Source organism: Anopheles cruzii, chromosome 3 (genome assembly GCF_943734635.1).
Source record: "Anopheles cruzii chromosome 3, idAnoCruzAS_RS32_06, whole genome shotgun sequence".
Taxonomy (NCBI): Eukaryota; Metazoa; Arthropoda; class Insecta; order Diptera; family Culicidae; genus Anopheles; species Anopheles cruzii.
In genome coordinates, this window is record NC_069145.1 from 74319533 (window position 1) to 74338648 (window position 19116).

Here is a 19116-nt window from a genome sequence, read left to right on the forward strand (position 1 = left end):
CCCAAAGCGCCACGAGGAGGGAAAATGTAAAAAACCGAACCGAGCGCACCTTACGCGAAGAGAAAGGATGGTAAACTTTGGCTCGGATGCACTTTTTATCGTTTATCATCGTTATTAATGATGCAGGGTGAAGATCATAAAGTGTTACCAAATGGTGCCCAAGCGCGATAAACCTTCCCTCTATGCTATGCTGCTGCTGTTTTGTCCAAACGTTGCACTAGCCAAGGGTGTGCTGCCATTGTTACGACCACCACCACAGTCCCAGAGCATCCGGAGAGACAGAGAAAAGGAGAGCATAATTGTGAAAAGCACTCCAACATATTAGATTTCAAGTGTCGGCCACGGTGCAGTGCAGCTCAGTATTGGAACCAACGATACGTTGGCCACTGTTAATCCCTTTGTACGCTTCAACAATGTGAATTTTCATTAACATTCTGAATCGTTAGCTTCTTCGAACTGATAGAGCGCAGTGAAAAATCAATGAAAACTCCATTAATAAATGAACGCTGAAACTGTTCCACAGTAATTGTTCCGAGGGAAAGCTCCACCAGCCGGGTGGCCGAGGGAAAGCCAAGTGTTAATATCGATTTTTGAACGTTACCAACACTTGCCGAGAGTTCCGTAAAACACTCCCTTATGCACGGGTCCCCGGCCGGCCGGCTTCCTGACCGACCAGCCGGAATGGGGAACTGCAAACAGAACGCGTCAGCGAAAGGCTGCAGGTGAAAAACCATCGAACGTTCGCTTTCCCGGGAGTTTTCCAGGAAATAACATAAAAAGCGCAGGGGAAAAAAACAACAACAGCACCCGCAGTAAAGGTCCCGCCGCCGGGCAAACCCAATAGGTAGGGTATTTAATTTTAATGACGGGGTCCGAAAGTCAATTAATGTAATTTTTCACCGCCGGACCGCCGGGCCGGGCCCCGGGCCTTGGTTTCCGGCGGGAAATGTTTCCGGCCACCCGGTCTCGAGCGATCGGGAAAAAAGGCAAACTAATTATATTTATTGAATTGATTCTGTTCCCGTGTCCCACTCACCCCCCCGGGGCCAGTCCTTTGGGCGACTGGAAAATTACAGACTGGGAGCCGGCGGACCCGATGGTCATCCGTTGCCATTCGGCCCGCTCCTCGTTAGGTACCAAGCCAAACTATCATTTCCCCCACAGCGCTCGACGGGGGCACGATGACACGAAGGAAAACTTCCAGTGGGCTGCCGGCGGACACTAGCCTCTTGTTTGTTTGCTGCCCGTTTAAAGAAAAGGTCCTTTGGGGAGAAAGAGTTTCCAGTGCGGCAGCTATTGGAAAGTGCGATTAAAAACGCGCCAAAGCTGACCACAGAAAATGTCCACTCCCTTGCCCAAGTGGCTGAACCCGGGCCCGGCCCATTAGGGGCGATGAATTGGAGGGCTCCTATCGAGATCGCACCCGGTGCAGGATGTAGCGCACCGATCACTTCCTCCGATACCGCCGCGACGATACACGCACCCGTTCCGGTTCCGGTGATTAATCGTTCTGTTATCGCCAAATCTTACACCCAAGGTCGGTCTCGTTTTCGGGCAAGATTTATTCAATTTAGTCCTCACGGGGTTTTCAGGGGCTCAAGTAGCAGCAGGATACACTTTCAATTTCTGGAAAATTGGGAAAAAACACGGTTTTATTTTACGGGTGCGTGTGATCCACACTCCGTGACATTCTCACGAAAAAGGGTGAACCGCGACGGGGCACGAAATGGAATGGAACAAATCGTGATTTCGTTCGAATTCAATTAATTTTATCCCCCCTTTACGGAACCCTTGCGGAAGAGCCTCGGGCGTCGTCCAATCACCGTAAGCCGCCCGAGGACACACACCTTGAGGACACGCACGAGACCCAGCCCAGTGCTATACATTACCCTCCTCCGTGGGCCACACACCTTCAGTCCCAGCCGTGCGAAAGGGCGAGAGCCTCCCCGAAAAGTGTGTGGATTAGTAGAGCAGGTCTCGGGTCTCTTCAGGTCTCCAAATGTCAAGTTGATGTAGCGTTAGTTCCGGTGAAATTGATTTTTTGCTGCGCATGTGGGCACGGCACGGCACGCTCGACGCGCGGCTCTTTGAAGCGAATCTTCCGTCATTTGTTTGGATATGTAGATTACATTCGGTGCTCTCGCACGCCCACCGGAAGGACATTTTTCTTCCATCGAATGCCCGGGGCCGGAGCGAAAGGAGAAACAAGCAATCTCGTTATTTTGATTCGCTGTCGATTTTATTTCATTTCATTCTGCGCGCTCTCTTCTGCGTGGCAGTAGCACCTCCCAGGGTGGCCCCATCGAGGACCTCCGGTAGCGGAGTATCTTGAATTTTTTTTGTTGTAAATGGTGCGATATGTTGCATACCGCACCGACCACTGAGCCCGGCTGCCCGGGGCTCGTTTTCGTCTGGTTTGCCTAGGACCAAAAACACACACACACACACGCAAAGAAGGTCCTGTCTTTTGGCTGCTACGGGACGATGTTTTCGCTCTCGGCATATGATTAAACCCAGCATCACGCCCGCCCGACGAACGGCCACAGCCGGGGCGGGGAGTGTTCCGAGAAGCACCGAGTATATTTGCCGTCATTGTTACGCCACTGATATGATTGTTATTTCACCGTGACTGTGTGATGTGAATACCGGCACACTGTTGCTGGCTGGTGGTCAGGCAGCTCGCGGTGGCTGGCTTGCGTACAGCGCAACAGCCCCAGACCCAGGGATGGTGTAGGCTCTGTGCCTATCTTGCTGCAAAGAATACACATGATGTGGTCCGCTGCATGGTTGGCATTCTTCAAGTTACACGCTGTGGAAGTTCGTATGTCGTATGGGAGGCAGAGTTTTCTGCGCTTATCTATGCAAAGAAGCGAGTCACATTCTGGTACACGAGCGACTTTTAATGTCTTAATGGCCCTTTCGGAATGGCCTCAGAAGAAGCGCCTTTATTGGCTCGACTCAAATGAGCCACAGGGACAGTGTGCCCCGGCCCAGTGACTCCACCAGGGCGGGCTCGGCTTACGCTCGATTGGGTTGCAAGATAAAACAACTTGAAGAAAGTTAAATTTCTCCATCAAAACTGGGCGCCAACAACAACGAAAAAAAATCCAAACTTTTTCCCGTAAAGGCGTTCAAGAGTTCAGCACAAAGTGTGAAAAAGGAGAAGAGGACGAAAAAGAAAATTATCCTTTCCACGGATCCTTTCCACGGAAACTGCGCGGCCCGTGCGCGGCCTGATGGAAAACGCAAGCGGATCGTGTTACAAGGATCCACACGAGCCGGCGTTCCAAGAAACCCGACGGGATGGTATAGGTGGTAATGGCATCAACTTGGAGCGATCTCATTAAAAATCCAATTAAGAAAATGCACGAAAAAGGAAAACAACACGAAAACGGAGGGACAGAGAGAGAGAGAGCGGGGCGCGCGAAATGGCGAGTGAATAAAAAATAATCTGAAATTCAAATTACATCCCTCCATTAAGAGAAAAGCCAGTGATGGGGCCCGCCGGGAAAAGGCCACGGCGGGAAAGCGGCGAAAGAAAATGTGATACGGTCACACCCCCAACCCCTATCTCCTCCTTTCGAACCCGCTTTCGAACGTCCCCGGGTCGGTTGGTTTTTATTTTTTATTTTCCTTTTTATCTCTCCATTTCCCGGAGATCGAGGGTGAAAACAGAAATCGCGCACTAATGTGTGTTCTGCGAGAGCGAGAGAGAGAGAAAGAGTGGCCGCGGTGTCGATAGATGACGAACGCCGGTCAGACGCTGCTGGCGATGGTACGAAGAAAAAAATCAGCATAATTTGAGGAAAGAAGAAGAAAGCTCCGAAAAAAACGAACCATTATACGTTACGGTCCATAATCAAGAACACTCGCCATTCAATTTAATTATACACTCCGAGGCGGGCGAAATGGGCGAGAGAGAGAGAGACAGAGAGAAAGGGCGCACTCGCACTCGTTCGTCGCCGGGTGTCAAAAGGGCGAATCCTTGCCGTTCGCATCCTGAGCAAGCCGTTGGCAGAGCATGGTCGCCATGGTTACTCCGCTTTCGGGCGCTTCATCCATTTGTCGTCCTGTCATCGGGTGGACGTTACAAAATGGTATTAAAAAGCGAAGCGAGCCCGGCCGACCAAGAAAAAAAACACAACAACAACAAGGAAAATAAAAATAATCGTCCCATCGGCGGCAATGGTGGCAATAGAAATCTGCGCCACAGACGACCGAGCGAGAGAGAGACAGTGAGTCCCTCCAAACGATGACGTCGGTCGGAAAAAGGGGGGCGGCGAGAAAAGTGCCAAAGGCAAATGGCAGCCGGGCCAACCTTACGGAAAAGCGACGGAAATTAATATTGCATGAACGCGGGACACGGCTGGCGGACGGACGGACGGACGGACGGGACGGTCACAGGCGGAAACCCTCGGTGTCCCCACCCCGCGACGCAATCGAATCAAAGTGACGGCATTTTGTGTTTTAAAACGGAGCCACGCTGGCGACACAATTAAATTGCGAAAGCCCCGGCCTGCGACGGATCGTGGCAATGAGTGCCGTCCCCGGCATGACACAGGACGGCATCGGAAGTGGCAACGGGCGTGGGGAAATTACTTTCATTATCCCGGCTTCCATCCGATTGCTTCCAGAATGGGGCTCTCTTAGTGTTATTATTATTATTTTCTGTGTTTTCTTCCGTTTTTTTTTTGCTTTTTTGAAACTTAATGCATCGGCATTAATGAGCCGCGCCCGGTTCGGTTCGGTGCGGTTCGTAAAGAATATAATCAAAGCTGATGCGCGATGCGAATGGGCTTTTAATGTATTCATAATCTCTCTCCCAGTCCCCCGGGCTTGCGTCTATGTTTATCAGAACACATTAATTATAGGCTGTGGTCCATTGATGCGGTGGCTCCTGGGTCATTCAATTTAATGGCGTTTAATGGAGTGGTTTTGGTGTTTAGCTTTCAAGAAGCGGCTGTTAAAGGACTTGACTGTGTGAAGTGTACCTTATATGGAACCGGATCTCACGTTTAGTGGCCTTTTACAGTATTGATTGGGTAGCAAGCGAGAAAACTAGCGTTCAATCGCATACCAAATAACGAAGGAACTCGTGTTTTCAACGAAACCTCTCTGGGAATAGGATTCATAGTTTAACAACAGAAAACCGCTCAATCGCTTCGTAAAGGCGATAGTTCTCTGTCCTCTGGGTGTAACATAGTTTCTAGTCGGGATGTCTGTCTCATTTTTGCTTCGGACAAAACGACGAAACTGTAAAACCAAAAAACCAACGATTGTCTGTCGATAAAATTCATAAAATGCCTAGAAGACAATGGCTAACAATGGCCATGCATCCATTGTAGCCCTTCTGATATCTTGTTGCTCTGCGCCATCGTGTTCATTTTGTAGGTCATAACATTGTCGCCGTTGACCACACGCTCACCGTATGCTTTGATTTGCCCCCGAATCGGGGGCACCGACAGTTCAAGAAGCTGTTAAAGCAGGAATCGCCTTTAAAAGCGCCCGTAACACCCGTAACACTTGATAGCGCCCGTGGAGGGGTATTCCGCATTTAAGTGGGGCTTTAAAAGAACTCGGTGCCACGCGGCAGACCTCGGTCCTTAAAGCTCTACCCGCCCGGCGAAGGATTTCCCGGGCGAGCGAATAGGCAATTTCGATCGTTCTTTCAACGTCCCGGGACGCCGCACGGAACCCGCCGGCCTGACCGGAGGGCGGTGGACGGCGGAGAGATAACGCTTACCCGCTTACCACCGACCGGCACGGGAGTAGGTCACAGGGAAACATATGCTTCGGGCCGGGCCGGGTGGGGCACACGGGGTTTGATGGCCCGCCGGCCCGCCGCTTTTCGGACATTGACCGATATCGCCGTAAATCGACGGCACTTTTCCGGGGGCACGCCGGCCGGTTGGGTTTGTTTTTTCTCTACTCGCCCCTGCGTGGAACCTTTTCCCCGCACTTCCGCCGGTGCGGGGAAGGTGGGGGGCATGGCGGGTCACTGGGTGCGCCACTCAGCGGAAAAAGTGAGTTAAAGTTCCGTTTCCTTTTGTTCACCTTCGATTTTGCCAACGCAACCAGACAGGCGGGGCGCGGCCAGCGGGAGCCGGTTATCGTTGCCGTGCCATCCGGGGGCACCCGGGGGGTGGCACCGGATGATGTAGCCGAAGGTAAAGGTTAACCACCACGACGGGTGCTCGGGAGCATCTGGAGGTTTAGTTTTCCCTCGTTTTTTTTATTTTTCGTTCGCTTCGTCCTCTCACGTGTTTGATACCATCAGCGCGAACGCGCCGGCACTGCTGCTCTCCTTGAACTTGGGTCACGGTTTTGATGTCTGCCAATGCCCGACTTCCCGGAAGCCTCGGCGCCCCGAATCCTCCCGGACGGGAGCCGAAGCGTCAACAGACGCCGGTTGGCCTGATGTTTTCTCGCACGCAGCATGACTTTGAACAATTCGCTCACAGCCACAGGACATCGCTCGCCGGCCCCGGGGTTGCCGATCCTGCTGATCCTCCTCCGGTCCTGCGAAGGTCAACACCTGCACGTTCTGCGGGCGGTGCCGTGCCCGAGGACCGAGGTCGAAACCGTCGCCGGCCGTCGTAAAACATTGCCCACCGTTTATGCCAACGTTTGCACATTTTCCCGGAAGGTCAACGGGCGCTAGAAACGTGTTTAAAGTGTCCCTTGCACGCCCCTTTAACCACGGATGCTTGGGAAATTCCTCCCTCCGTTTCGGTTTCACGTGGACCAATCGTGGAGTGAAAGCGTTATGCTTTTGGTTTTGTAGCTTCAATAATTGAACGCACTTGGAGTTTGTTGAACTTTGGCCAAACTAGGCAAACATCTCACACCGGCTTTGGACATCGCCCCGTCGCCGGGTGTTCGTTTCGCATAAACATCCTAACGCCATTGGCGCAAACGGGGAGGCGAATTTTCACACCGAATCGCACTCGCGTTTCAATCGCGCCGCGATGGCTTTACGAGCAGTGAAAAATCCGTTTATTGGTTGCCGCTTTCCAATTTTGTAAATTTTACCCACGCGACCGGCAGAGGGCGCGAAACCGGAGGGTTTTCTCGGTTCACAAACCAGGCGACGACAGCTACGTCTTCGGGGTGACCCAACCCCGTCCGCTTCCGCCAGCACAATCTTTCACACACTCCTTAGCGCACGACACACGACGTCATTAAAATAATGGCCAAGCCGTCGGCCAAATTTCCATCACCGACACGGGAAAGCTCTTTATTGCTCCAAAATCATCTCCCAGCCGACGGTGACGACGCAGCATCAGCGTAAGCGTCGATCCTTTTCCATTCCTCCGTTGCCAACGCAACGCAGCCTCCGTGTGAGCGAAAGAGAGAGAGAGAGAGAGCGCGCAAGTAGCAACCCCTTGGCTCGTTCCGAAAATACACCCAACCCAACAACGAGCAGGAAGAGGAATAAGAAAACCCCGTCTCAGTGTGTGTGTTTGGGGGTATGGGGAGCCCTTTGGCGAACGACATGCGTGGTCGTGGCATCGCAGCATATTTGCACCTACCCAGGACACCCCGGACGGACGGCAGGCTGGGGTGGCTGTGTTCCAGCGAACTTTTATTTATTCTCATCTCGACGGCGGCATGCGACGACGACGACGACGTTCGAAGTTCGCGACTCGCGAAGATTTGCTCTTAAGGAACCCCGTCCGCCCGCCCTGTACCCTTGGTGGGTCTCCGCCTGGGCCGAATGGCAAAAGGATTTCTCGTTTTTTCCTTCGCTTCTCGTTCTGGGACATACCTCTCCATCCGTGGCGGTGGTCCCCCGGTGAGGTGGATGTGGATGGAAAGTAAATTGATTTTTATTCAACTTTCGCTTCAATTTCATTTTTATTTATTTACATTTTTATTTTCCACACCTACACGCGCGCCGAGAGCCCCGGGAACCAGAGCACGCCGGAGCCGGAGCAAATGAGAGCGCGCCGCGGATGTGAGAAAAGTTACAAATCAAATATGAAAGCCCCAGAGGACGTGGTTAACACTTTCGGCAGCGCTCGGTACCGGGCATTAGAAATAGCGTTAGTGATTGCGGTCCCGCACCGTCCCGGCCCCTTGATCGCATCAGTCAACAACGTCGTCTTCTTCTACTTCGGGCACCCATGACGGCACATTCCTCGCGTGCCGTTCCCAGGCCCGCGCTTCCGGCCCGCGGATGGGATTAACATGAAAATTCGAATCGTTTTCTGGGGAGATGAAAATTTAACCCACCACAAATGGCCTGGCCGGGCCGCCTGTGTCGCTTGTGTGTGGTAGTTACTCCGATCCGAAGGAATCGCGAGGCGTACTCGGGCACCGCACCGCGCAACGCGATTACGTATGCAGCTCTCAAGGACTCATCTACATAAAACATATAACATCGTTTTAGGCAGCATCGCGCGGCGTTTCACCTTGCCAATCGAAGGCTTCGATAGGTGGCTCCGGGGGACAGCCGGATGGTACTCCGCACATACTCCGAATGAAGAAATTGAACTTCACCCAAACCCCGAGACCGAGTCCCCCCCCGGGAGCAGCCGCACTCGTGCATCTTGGGCTGGCGTGGGCTCCCACTTGGAAACGGATGGCAAGAGGCAGCGGGGCCCGGGAGAAAAAAAAAACCACGCGACGCATGGTCGAATTTCATTACAACGCTAACGAACGACGGCTGAGGGTGGCTGCCCTGCTGCCGAAAGTCCCGCAAAAGGGGTTCATTGGCTCCGGGCCCCCGGCGGCGGGCAGAAGGAAGGGCTTTTCCACGAATGTATGTTTTCCACCGATAACGAGCCCGGAGCGGCATAGGCCGGGGATTATGGGGCCGCCCGGCCCGGCCGGGCGGAGGGCAATCAATTGAGACGACGCGAGGCGAACTTTCAAACGCAAATTCACAGTCGAAATTGGACTTCAAATGGGGCGGCTGGGGCGGCGAGAGTGTGGCGGCGGCAAGTCGAATATAGGAAACCCAGAATCGTATATGCGGTACGTGTCCGTTAATGATCTCCGAGTCCGGCGCCATGATGAGCATGATTGGAGACGTCCGAAACGTTGGCAACAAATTTTGGATTGTAATAGAAAAATGGAAAAACCAAAAAACAAGTTGGACCCATGTCATACGCGCCCCAAATTATTCCGATGAGGAACACACCCACAAAGGACGCTTCTGTGATGGACGCACAATGAGTGAAAGAAAAATGAAATATTCTCATTTCGCCGGCCCCCAAGAAAGTGGGCTCCGAGTTTCGTTTTGTTGCGCCAAATAATCCCCAAACAATCGGCGTAATTGAAAGTGCACCAAAGTTTATTACTTTTCAGTTTACCCGGGAGAAGGTGAAAAAGGAGCCGGGAAAAAAGGCTCTTGGAAACTTTTAATGAGTTCCCTTTTGAGCCAGCCAAACCGTTGGCCCATCCGAACTATATCGGCCCTTCGTCGGCAGTGCTGAAGCTTCGCACAACTGACCTCTCGCAATGTTGCTGGAAAATTCGGAAACATTTCGTTTTTTTTGTGTGTTACCTTCTTTAAAGAAGCTTGCGCCGGTGCACCCGGGTGGGATTATGGCCGGGGAACTTGAACTGTCCATTTAATGGTGCCAGTGGTGCGTTTTTGTACGACACGTTTTATGTCCCTCGGCTGGCAGGTTAGCCAGCTACTGGTCAATCGCGTGGCGCTTCCTAGCCCATGGCTTTTAAGGAGCTTAAGCTTTATAGCCTCGAACCTTAGCACCGATGTTTCTTCGTTCGGTGGCGCATTAAAGTGGCGCAACATGTTGTTTACGATGGCGCCCGGCCCGTAAGCGTGTTATTGACGATCTTGTCGGAGATTCAATTTTTTGTTATTCAAATGAAATCCGAATCGACGCAAAAATCGTACGCGATGATTTAAATCCGTGATCAGTATTCCCGAAAACGGCGTACCCGTTTGTTACTGGATTGCAGAACACATTTCAATCATGGGCGTAAACAACGGGCATGGAAAACACACACTCCGTAATGCCGATTGCGTAATGCGTCCATTAATTCGCCGAGCTGCACAAACTAATCATCATTTCAGTGTCATCGTCCACCCATTACGGAACCGGACCGGAAATCCGGAGTCCACCGTCCACCGTTCGTTCTCCGGTGCGTTGGGTTGGGAAAATGTAAATTTAAACATTACATGACGGTTCGAATTAATCTAAACCGATACCGGATCATTGCGCACAACCCCGCGCAATGACCCCATGAGCTGGCCCAACCAGACCACAACGTTGGGCTATGATTCTAAAACGAGTTTTTTCTGTCACTCATCCGGTCACACTCTTCAATCGGGACACGCGGTCGCAGCGTTTGGTCAGCCACAAATATGTGGTCCGGCTGTGTGGTGTATGGTGCGTGGTAATTGAATTTATGCAAAATCGCACCCGTTTAGTGGTCGGTGGGGCCGTTAAACTTTGAAATTAAATTGCATTCCCAACCCCAACCATCGCTGTCGCTGTCGCTAATGTTCGGTCGGCCACCATTTTCCTAATCGGCCGCCGGTGATGGTGGTCCTGTTCGATTTCCCGGCCGCACCGCATCCGTCCACAGTCGTTTGGGATGTGTTATAAATTATAAATTACAATCATTTTAGGACTTTCGGTCAACGTTCCAGCCAGTTGCTGTTATTATTGTGCACAGCGCCGCCGCTGCGGGATCTGCACGGATAACGGACCGCATGCTGGATGGCTTTGCCGTCGTCATGAGTCGGCCACATTATGCGGCACCGTCACTGGGTTGGATGCTTCCTGCTTCGATGGTGCACCTTCGGAATGGAACTATAATTTGCTGCACTTTGATTAAGTATCCAGGCGGCTCACGGACACTACTCGAACGGCCTTCAAATTTGGCGAAAACCGTTTCTATTTTTAGTTCCAAATTAAACGAATTCTTCGATCGCCGGGCTCTGGCGAAGGTCCGTCCTCAGTCCGTATGCAAATGTGGGGCTTTATGTAAATATCTCTCCATTCTTGCCACCAAATCACTGGCACCGGAGCAGCAGCAGCGGTGTTTAGGCGGTGGGGAAAGTTAAATGATGCATCCTTCGAACACGATGCCATTTCGATGCGCCGGTGTCCATCTCCGGCTGCTGGCACCGGCCCCGGCCCGAGCTAGGAGCTTAGAAACCGGGCGCAACATTAGGCGCACAGGGCACCATCACAGGTCTCGGTAGTCGAATGGGTCCATATTTTTGCACCAAACTCCGACCTGCGCCACCCAAGTCCGTACCGGTGACTAGGCGCCTCCATCGAAGTGCGGATCGCCAAAAGCGAACGTCCAACGGGAATGGCCACCCTTCCGGCGGTCTCGGTGATTGTGCTCACCGATTCTGTCTGGGGGGCGAGTCCGGGTACAGAGCTGCTGCCGCAGGACTACGCTGCTCTGGTCCGGCACTTTCATTCATATTTAATCTATTGATGAATATGAAAACTTTCAACTTTTTCAATTATACTCATTCGTTTTCGGGTGGCCGAAATAGTCGATATCGCGCACCGTATTCTGCACCGTGCGACTCGACCCGAGACCGGCCCATCGTTCCAGCCGACCTAGCGATGTCCAGGGGGGGCAGCCGCTTGAAGGTACTTCCAGTATTCATGAGGTTATGAAATTTTGAATGACTAATGGACTAATAGGGACCGAGAGAAGATTCGACATTCGTTGGTAGCAGCGCCCCGGGGCCCATTCGTCCCATCGGCGCTGGCCCGGAGCTGAAAAAATCCCAGTCCCAACCGAACCTTCCAATCAGCGTGCTTAAGCCGGACCGTACCGGGGCCGGAACGGGGCCCGGGAAAATCTCTTTCCGTTGCCGAGTGGTTCACTGATTGAACCGTTCCGGGTTTTCCGCCAATGTCCATCGATGAAGAGAATGATTATTTCATCAGACCGTTCGTTAGATGCACCCGCCCACCCGTACGTGTGATGGTCGACGGCGACGGCAACCCCACCAAGAAACCATTTTATAATGCGATCCGTGCATATGACACACACACGCAGATACGCAGGACACGCGTCGTTATAATCACTGCGCTCCGCGTTCGCCACACGACGGTGTCTTCGGTGGTGCATCGTGCACAATTTATTATGCATAATGCAATACCCGAAGAACGATCATTAAGTGTGCGCACGCTGAGGGAATTCGATGCGGACAAATTGCATTGCAGAGGCTCTAGAGTTGTTTGACCGGCCAAGCTCCAGCCCGCATCGGGTAACGAAGACTTTGTTAGTGTTTCACGGGTGTAGATTTTTATGCAAGCCCACTGATGGCTGAAAACGGTACGAAACGGTGCTACAGAGAAAGAAAAATCAAGCCGTCTGTAGTGTTATTGTATTTAAACTATAGTAACTCACTTATTAAATGATTGAGTTCTGTTTAACCTAGACTACATTGGAAAATTTGTAAGATAAATTTTCTTAAATCCGTAATTCTTACTTTTATGTTAACTTCGGTGATAATACTCTCAAAGAAGCACATAAAATTGTCCATATAATTTTAAGCACCAAGAAGAAAAAAAATAAAGAAAAAAAACCATTTTTTTAGAAAGTAAACAATTTCGTAAATTTTCCGACTTTCGTTTGTTCGAAAACAGTTATCAGTCATCAAAAGATATATTCTTTTCATGCCCACCATGAGTGATACTCGCGACTCGTGTTAACAATATTTGCTTTCCTGCTCAAGATGGTGCTGTGGTCATCGACCATCGAACCATCTTCGTCTCGACGCCATTTTCTTTCCATCTAATGATTTTAGCAAATTATGTACACTCAGTCCAGTTACCCACTGACTGCTAGCTACAACCCAACGCGACCATCCGGTACGCCCTTTTTCTGCTCCATTCACGCCATTAAACCCCTTTTCCCCGAGCGAAAAAGGCAGGATAGTGCCTGACCGTTCATTGGGCCACTAATTAGTACATAACCGGGTTTCCGGCCGGGCTCTCCGCGTCTTATCTCGCCCAAACAATTATACGGCATCGCCAAGATGGGTATGTGTGCGTGCCCTGCACTAATACACCGAGACGGGAGCCAGTGAAAAACACTGTGGCATAATCATCCCACCACCACCCGAACCCGGCATTTTCCTCCGAAGGGTTTCGTATTCATCTCATTATATACTTCACACATTAGCGGCGCACGTACGGGTTGATGGCCGAAGGAAATAAATGCTCGGTCCATCTCACTCACTCTCTTCGGCACACACACACACACACGCGCGCAGGTTTTCTCGAATGAAGAACCCCTTATCCACCCGCACACATACACACGCTTAGTCACCGTGAAAACACTCCTTCCTGTTCCACGCGGCGGGTACTTCCGGTTCTATTTTAGCACCAAGCAACCTCCAAAGATGGCCCTTTTTGTCGCCACAAGAAGAAGGATGCTGCTGCTTGTCGGGCAGTCTTTTTGTTTCACACCCAAACACACACACACACACACACCGGGGCCGGCACATAAATACCCTGCACATGTACAGCTAACGACATTGCTCCTTTTTCAGTCAGCGGAGCGAGGAAAATGAAAAGGTTCCTTGGATCGAGGGGTATATGTTTTTCGCTTCTTTTATTTCTACTCTCCCGTTGAATGATTCATTTATGCTTTCGGTTCGGTTCGGGGGTTTGACATTAGCGAACAAAGTAGGCTCTGCTCAAAGTCTGCTAGCAACGCGCGTGGTGAAGTGACAGCATCGCTCGGGCTCTTTTCTTCGAACCGAACTGAGGCAGCATTTTATTCGCTACTTTAATTAAGATGGTTGCTGATGGTAGCGATTTTCCGATGAAAGACAGAGGGAGAGAGCGCGAGTAAACGAACCAGATTGGACCCAGAGCCAGATTGGTTGTTAGAAGATTGAAGCGGACTGGCGCAGCGTCAGCAAAATGCAGATACACTAATGGGCGCCATTTTGTTCCCCGTGTGCGCCGCACGGAACGCACATTATGTACCGATTGACTGTTGGGATTTGATGGTTGAGGGCATTAATTAATTAAATTTCGTGCCGGTTGCTAACAGGAAGTTTTCTTACGACTATTCTTTACAGGGCTAGCAACGAAGAAGGATCTTCTAGGACCTATTCTTTGATCAGCCACCGGAATCTTTTATGTTACAAAATGGTATGTTCGTTTTCTGATGGACTGGTTTCTTATGTAATAATTGCGTTTTTTTTTAACTTTTGCCTTTTTTCAGAAATGGCAAGCACCGTCGTATTTTGATGGTTTATTCCCGCCACTTTACTATGTTTGCAACGAACCATGGGAAGTGGCACGCACATTTAGTGATTGTACCAACAGTTTACCGATTGACGAAAGCTGTCACGATGAAGAGCGAAGAACTTCGGCCCAGAATCAAACATCAACGAACGCAACGCAATGGCACACCGCGGAGTGTTGTCCGCTTCTGCTGGCGACCCATGAAAATCACCTCCCGAAACGTGGCTCAATGTAAGAGACGGAGTACTGACACGATCACACAAACGATACGGTGCCACAAGACGCACAGCTAACGATGGGTGGAAGCAAAAGTAAGAAAAAAACTTTATGGCTTATGGCCATCAGAAGCAGGAGAAAACAGACATGCCAATCGAGTGGCCGAGCGAAAGAGTCGAGGCAGAAAAGCTGAAGACGAAACAAGCAAACAACATGAAACAAACAACGGCAAGCATGAAGAAAATATACACAGACACAGAAGAAATGCAACAATTAAGTTCCTACTCTAAAATAAAGAAAAAATGAAATGAAACATAGATAAAAATATACGTTATAAACGAGAGTGTAATAATTGTACTATTTAGGCGCATGAATTTATCCCAACCAGGATGTTCGATGTTTTGGGGAAGTGCGGCAGAAACACAAAAAAGAAAAACGAGCTGGTGGAAGAGAAAAATCCAAAAACGCCCAACCAAAATGTGGGAGAGAGAAAAAAAAACACACACACAAAAAACATGAAAACAAATGTAAAGTTACTAGAGACTGACCGTTTGTCTGTGGCGCACGGTTTTGGCACCAACGGCGCCGAGTTGAGGAGCGGTCGTTGAAGGATCGGTATCTCTTCTCCGTGCTCTGCCGTGGTGGTGGTGGTTTGCACCACTCGGTGGCGGAAACACTCGGTAACTAAATCGTAACCGGAAGCAGCGTTTCTTCGCTAACGGAACCAACGAGCTGGTATCCGGACTGTCCGGCGAACGGAACCTACGTTCCGGGTGCGGTTTAGGACCGGTGTTTGCTAAGCTAAAGTCGTGCATTGATGACGATGATGGGCTGGCAGTCGGAGATGACGAGACCTGACCGCTGACCGCCCTGAAAGAAGCCGGAAGGTGCGCCGTGCCGTCGCCGACAGACAGACCAGTTTTGCACCTCGCTTGATCCCGCTCCGGAAGTTCAGAGTGGAGATCTAGAATTCTATTACTAATAATTTGTACCGCTGTAAGTGATGATGAAAACGAAAGCATAACGAATAATTGTATAAAGCAAATTGAGTTTTACGTTGAGACGAAGCCGTAAACCGTTAATCTGATGCTACAGATCGAAGAGCGAAATACTGTGTGTGTGTGCGTGTATGTAACAAAAACGTGCCAGATGATTTGGTGCTTCACTCCGTCTCCAGGAGGGAACGCACCGTTTAACAAAAAAAATGACAAAACGAATGTCCAAACAGTAACGAAACTTTCGAAGGCGACACGCTCCAACCGACAGAGAAGGTAGTAAGTTTCTTTTCATTTCTCCACACACTCGACGCTGTACGTACGTCACAAAACAAGGACACCATTTCGTGAGAACCGAACGCTCACCCCCGGGCCACGCTGGAAACCATTTGATGCGGGAGATTTTCGACACATTGCACCCCGATCGCCAGGATCGCTTGAACCGGACCGGAACATCGGAATTATCCACTACCTGCGGTTCCTGCGAGACTGTGAATGACAATGATATTTACGATGATACTCTTAACCTGTACGAAGTTACGGCTTACCTATACCTAGAGGAGTATTTTATAAAATCGAAAAAGAAAAGAAACCAAAAAAAAACACATAATACATAAAGCGTAAGCTACCCAAAAAAACGATAAGTATTCTAGATGAAAGTTGAACATTACAATGAATTTTCTTGATGGGCAACCGAGGCAGTTGTGCTATTGTATGTAAAAAAGACAAACCCCCCCTCCAATGTGCAATGTAATAATTTATGTATTAGTTTTACGAGCTACCAATGGCAGGATCTGGCGAGGATCTTTGATGAAGAATCGGAAGGACCAGCCCAACCGGGAAGGGACGATTTGCTGATGAGGAAACACAAACATCAATATTGCGAGGAAGCGATTGTCCGGTTTCGGTTGCGGCGGGTTGGTGCCTAACTTCAAGCCTCTCTTCTGAAGTCGACAGAAGCGATGATTCAAGTTTGCACCGTCCACTGTATATTGCTAACTGCTTACGATTATTGGTGATTAGAAGAACGCGATAAACATTGGCGCACGTAGAATGCAGCAACTGATCGATTACGATATGATTATACTGACTATATGCTAAGATTAGACATGACGATCCGCTGAAACAGAATAAAATTAAGTCGAGGGTAAGTCGAGAAAAAGCACTACTAATGAAAAAAGTTCCTAAAATGTATCCCCGCTGGCCCGGAGGCGTCCGCTAGGACCGTCGCTGGGTTGGCGGGTTTGCGACAATTTGCATTAAATACGCACGCATGACATACTGCACTACTACTACCAAACTACTAACCAAAACACGTATGAATGGTCGCGTTTCGTTTGGGTTAGACAATTTTAATAATTATGAGTCAAACCGTTAGTTTGTAGAAAGCATAAGCTAGGCGACGTTTGTGGTATGAATAAGAAGACCGGAGATGCTGGAACCCACGGTCCTAGCCGGGAGAATGTATGGTGCAATGTATTAAACTATCACGATGGAAAACTCCAAACAATACTATGAACTTTCACAAACCTTTACCAGCAAGCGCCCGGGGCAAGCGGTTCGTAGCGTACTGACGTTCGCGTGCACTAAATTCGAATGGCCAACATTTACTAGCACGAAGCCAAACAGTGACCGAGGCGTAAGTGTAACGAATTGTTTCGTTTCCCCAACACTCGGGGACAACTTTCACACTAACCACACTCAACGATGCACTCCAAAATGAGCCAATCTGAATGGAAAGAGACAAAAATATTTTATTACACAAAAACCCCCCAAATCCAGCACAGCAAACAACCGTTGGACAGTTTCGAAACAAGTTATAAAAGATGAAGGAAAATGATACTCGCAAAGAATAACAATAATAGATAAGGGAAGTCAAATTGAAAGTGGGCGGAATGTTTCGAATGGTTACGAAAGAATACGAAAGGAAACACTATTTTGTTCCGAAAGATAAGAAAGTGAAAACCGGCAACAGAAATTGATTCAAAAATCCCCCAAAAAGAAAAACAAACCACTAAATTCAAGCTCGCAACACGCGTAAAGCCGACCCGACACGATGAAGAGAAGGACTCGACATATCATGAACGATTACAACTTTCCTCGCATTGAAAAGTGAAAGATTTTTAGAAACGGAAGTGGAAGAAGACTTTCTGTCGACCGGTGGTTCCACTTGCCAAACAAAACAAGACACACACACACACACCACTGCACTTCCTTCCAACCACAAACCTCCAGACAGAAATGGTCCTAATCCTCTTCGTTTTCCTGGTGGCTTTCCGTTTGATCAAAACAGTGCAGTGCCTGAACGGGTCTGAGCATTTAATGAAAATAAGAATCGAAAATCCTACTACAAAGTTCCTGTTCCCTTGGCCGTTACTCGATCACAGAGAGAAGAAACGATCGGTACCCAAGGGACGTTTGTTTTCTGTTGTTTCGTTTTCTTTTTTGTTCTCTTTGTTGAGTTTATGCTATCCCCAGTGGCCCCAGTTAGTTGAGCCCAGTGCGTGATTAATTTCTAAATTAATGTGCATTAAAGCTGAGAGCAGGACCAGGCTCGCTGCACTCGATCCCCTGTGGCAGAGATCGTTCGAGGGCATTGAACTTTGCCTAGCAGTTCGGGTGGCAATCGGGAGGGACTAAGCTAATGTAAGCAGAGTACCGTATCCTCTTGCAGACTGTCGTTCGAATTGTTTCAAAGTTCCGCGACCTCCGGTTTCGAGCCTCAAGACGAGGCAGCTCGAGCCTGCACATCTTGGCCACTTATGCACAGTGGCGATCCACAGTTCCTATCTCCACCGAGCGGAGGCTGTGTTGCTCGGGGCCATCATGTTGGGTGCATCGAAGCGGTGGCCCAACGATGTCGTTGATGACACCGACCGGACACGGCCCAGAGCCCCGTGTGTACTGAAGCACAAACGAAAATGGTAAAAAGAGTTCCTACTAATTAGTAACACTAGCAACACTCGCGCTATTTAAACGGACCGCAAGTTCCCGTTTCAGTTGCCAACATTTACGGTTTTGTTCGATTTGCTCGCCGAGGTGGGCCCTGTCAACATTTTGCCCTAAGCGTATTTTTGATTTGTTGATTAAAACTCCGGACATCGCATGAGGCCGTTTGGTGTCCCTGTCCTACTACAACGTTATTTTGAGCAATCGAAAATGCATTTATTGCCGAAGGGAGCGAAAGTTTTATTTATTTGTGATTTTGCACAGCATTTTGAGAAGGGAGACAAAAATAAAAACATGGTGAAAAGTAACTATTAGCTGTAGAAACGAAACACGAAGCGACGTAAGTTTAGTCCGGTTTTCAATCAGACCACACACTTCGGTTACAGAACATGGAAAATATGGTTTTTGTTTTGCCGATAAACCAACAGTCGATGTCACGGCCATGTACATGCACCACACACCACCACATATGAAAGAACCCAATAAAATAGTAATAAGATAGGACACGGCATGGACAGGAGTCACAGAAATACCGAAAGCGCATTTTTGCAACCAAAACAGTAAACGGTGGCCGCAGTGTCTAGATATTGGTTGGGAAGTAAATGCAAATCAACTACTTACTATCACTACCTACCTACTACCTAGCCCCGCAAAAACACTCTTAAATACAACTACTTAACTAACAAACAGCAAGAAGCAAAAGGACACGAAAAACGTCAACCGTAAACTTACTATGCTAACTA